The following is a 3,865-nucleotide window of genomic DNA, read 5'->3' as shown; positions in this document are numbered from 1 at the left end:
CATTTAAGCCCTTAGTTACCCTAATACTTGTACTTAGTATAAATACCCCATTGTGTTAGGGGATTAATCATCAAGCTATTTACCATTTTCCTAATCAAGTTTTAGTAGGTTAATTACATTGTAATCCTTAATTCAATGTTAATCAAATCTTAATCTTTCTTGAATCATTCAAGTGTTCTTAGATTTAGTTGGGTAATTTGAAGACTATTTGGGGTTTATTGAGGAATTGACAACTCTTCATCATTTATAAAGTTTTCTTCTATTATTCTTTCCTTATTAATTGGATCATCCTTAAGTTGGTATAATCTATTTTACCCTTTGTTTAATTATTGTTTATTGCTTTACTCATTCACTATGTTTAACCTTGTTAGTATGATTGACACCCTTATTAGCATGTTTACCATGATTGTGAGTGAGTAGTCTTCTAGCTAGGGTTAATGGGGGGATTAGGGGAATTAATCATGGGGGTAGATCCATACTTAATCTAATATGTTTTTATATGAATGCTTGCTTGTTGTAGTTTCAACTTATGCACATGTTATGCTTGATGAAATGCTTGATTGACAACCTAGCATGAATCTCTTATACATTCAATAAGACTTGTAAGATATAAACTAGCTCAAGGCTTGTTAGACCATGCATATAGTCGAATAGGAAGAAACTAAGTCGACTTGTAGGTGTTGTAAAGTCTTGACCGACTCGGCTCTGGGACCTAAATCTTCCTAGGAATTGTAAGATATAAAATAACTCGATTCCACTACAACAATAATTTGCTTGCATCTATGTAAACATGTTTGTATGATCTTCAACATGATTCCCCTATAAACCCATGACACCCTAGTGCCTTAACCAATTGTTTACAAACTCTACTTGTTTACTTGCTTTGTTTTGCTTTCGTTTCCTTACAATTTATTGTTAAGTAGTTTAGATTGCAAAATTCAAACTCAACACAATTTGTGACACCCTAAGACATAACTCTCTACAAGCGATAAATCAATACAATACTCGTCCCTTGGGATCCGATCTTTACTTGCCACTCTACTAAGAGTAGTTAGTTAAGTTTATAGATAGTGTTTGATAGGGAGAATAGACGACAATTCTACCCTCATCAAAATGGCGCCATTGCCGGGGACGGTGTTCAATTGAATTGTTATCATTTGTTGTTTTTAGTTGTGTCTTTCTTATCCTTGGGGAAGTCAAATTCCTCAAGGTAGTTTTAATTGTTTTCTATTTGTTTACTTTTTGCATGTTTAGGAGATCAGAAAGCGGTCTTTTGCCTATTGATCCCGAGATTGAAAGAACCTTGACCAATATTAGAAGAGTTGTTAGAGGAACTTCGACAAGTTTGGGTATTGGAGAACTTGTGGACATTGGTATTGTCCAATTGGATAGTGTTGAGTTTACCAACCCTTTTGCAAGAGAAGGTGAGGAGAACCCAATTCAAAACCAACCACAAAATCAACCCACAATGCCTAAATTTTCATCTCATTCTGTACTAACCAAGGAGAACCTACAAAATGGTACTCCAACACCACCTCACTTAACCAGTAATTTAATTGCCAAATCCGTATTCATATAATTAGTTGAGAGAAGTCAATTTGGAGGGATTCCTAGTGAGGATCCTCATCTACACATGGAGACTTTTTGTGACTATTGTGATGCAATCTCTCAAACGGGGGTAACTCAAGACCAAATTCGATGGGTATTGTTTCATTTTTCCTTAATCGGATCCGCAAAGCAATGGTTAAAGAGCCTAGACAAGGCCACTCTTGGAATTGATTCATGGAAGATGTTAACACTTGCCTTTTACAAGAAGTTCTATCCTCCAGAGAAGGCCAACATGTTAAGAGCTCAAATCACCGGGTTCAAACAAAGAGATGAAGAATCCTTATATGAAGCATGGTAAAGATTCAAATATACATGTCGCTCTTGTCCTCATCATGGACTACGAGAATGGTTCCTTGTTCAATAATTTTGGAATGGGTTGTATGAAGATTCTAGGAATGTGCTCAACATGGTTATAATGGATGATTCACCGAGGTTGATGACAACTAAACTTGGGCGAAAATAGAGGAGATGGCTGTTGGGAAATGTGTCCTCAACAATAGTGCGATCACATGATTTAAATATCATTATTAAATCTCATTTTAAGAATACATGTGGGATGTAATATTTTACAGTCAACTGGTCCACACATATTAGTATTGATTGGCTGACTAGAGTTTGACATTACTGTCGTGCGACGGTGGTGATCAGTTGATCCCCTTAGGTCATACCTATAGGGAAATACTCTTAATTGATTATTTAATTAATCGTATACCGATACGAGTTAATTAAATTGCTTAAAATTGACGGATGATTTTGTGAGAATAATTTACATATCTTATTGTAAATATGATTAAATGAGACACGGTCTAAGTAATCGAATTGTTTTATTACTTAGATGAAATCATTGTTTACAGAAACAATTGAAACGGAATGAATAAATTATTAGAAATACAGAATGTTGTAATTTATAATTTGGAAACATTTTTGGTACGAGTAATTACGAATTACTAGTCGATTTTGTAAATGACATATTTTATGAGTATGTTGATTTTTAATAAGTTAAAAATACATTACATTGTGACATGTCATGTAACATGTTACATGTGACAAATTGACAAATGACAAAATAAAATGGACCATCCATTTTATAATAAAAGTGCCGAAATTATGGAGGGAGTTAGTGGAGAAATTGTGTTAAATGTTTAAGTGGAAAACACAATGATGAAAGCTAACAAGTAGCCATGCAAACCTAAGCTTTTGAGAAGAGCAAAAATAAAAGGCATTGGGCATACTACCCCAGGCCAATTTTCGGCCAACCATAGAAGAAAAGAAAAGAGTTTTTCTTTTCAATTCATTCTTTTCATCTTATTTTTCTAGTGTAAGAAAATCTATCAAAAACTCCCTACAATTTATGATAATTCTAGAGAAATAAAGTCACAAAATTACTATCTCTTGAACCGAAATTCCAAGAGTAAAATCAATGTTTTGTGTCAATTTTAAGTAGACTAATCTTAATACTAGATCATATTATTTTAGTCTTTAAGATATATTCCTTGGGTATTCACATTTGGGAGAGGTTCTAATTTGGACCTTTTGTTCATCCATTTAAGGGAAAGCTCAAGAACTAACAAATAGGTGAATTTGTGAGTGGCCATAAAACCAAATTTCATTTGGTGAGAAATTGATTTTCTTATCTCCTTTTATTAAAGTTTGCATGCATAAGATTCATTTATTAATTTTATGACAATTTAAATTCAAAACATATATGAATATGTTGACTATATAGATCTACTTTTCCAACAATCGGTATCAAGAGCCATGGTTGTTTGCATGCAAATCCGTTAAAAGTTTTTCCGAGTTATAAAGATTAACATATAAAACTTGTATAATTTGTGTTATTATGATATATCACAAAATTAATTTTTGCATGTTAAAGTTTCTGATCCTAAAATGTATTTAGGATATTTTGGTTAATTTATGGATTTTATTGTTCATTTTATATAATATTGGCATTAAAATGTGATTTTTATGATAAAATTGTCATTTTTGGACGAAATTTAGCTAAACATCGAATTTTCCGGTGGTTTTTGGATATGTTTTCACATATATTATTTTTAGATGATCTGGAAATTTTCATAATTTTATGAGTTTTTATGCTCGAAAAATGGATTTTTCATTATAAAAATCGGATTTAGATGAAAAATAGGTTAATATGAGAAATATTTCGAATCTGGTCATAGAAATTTAGTATATTGTCACATGTAAATTAACAAGATGTGTGTAAAATAATAGGCTATAATGAAGTCTTCATGCATGA

At 32.2% G+C, this 3,865-nt stretch overlaps 1 non-coding gene across 1 annotated transcript; it reads right to left on the bottom strand.

The window, feature by feature from the left end:
- Positions 1 to 1,840: 1,840 nt before the first annotated feature.
- Positions 1,841 to 1,947, bottom strand: LOC141635322 (small nucleolar RNA R71). Its single transcript, XR_012540019.1, has one exon. It is a non-coding gene; the product is annotated as a small nucleolar RNA R71 (small nucleolar RNA).
- Positions 1,948 to 3,865: the final 1,918 nt, after the last annotated feature.

Source organism: Silene latifolia, chromosome Y, assembly GCF_048544455.1.
Source record: "Silene latifolia isolate original U9 population chromosome Y, ASM4854445v1, whole genome shotgun sequence".
NCBI lineage: Eukaryota > Viridiplantae > Streptophyta > Magnoliopsida > Caryophyllales > Caryophyllaceae > Silene > Silene latifolia.
Note: the sequence above shows the minus strand (reverse complement) of the source record. Positions and strands in the feature narration are given on the sequence as shown.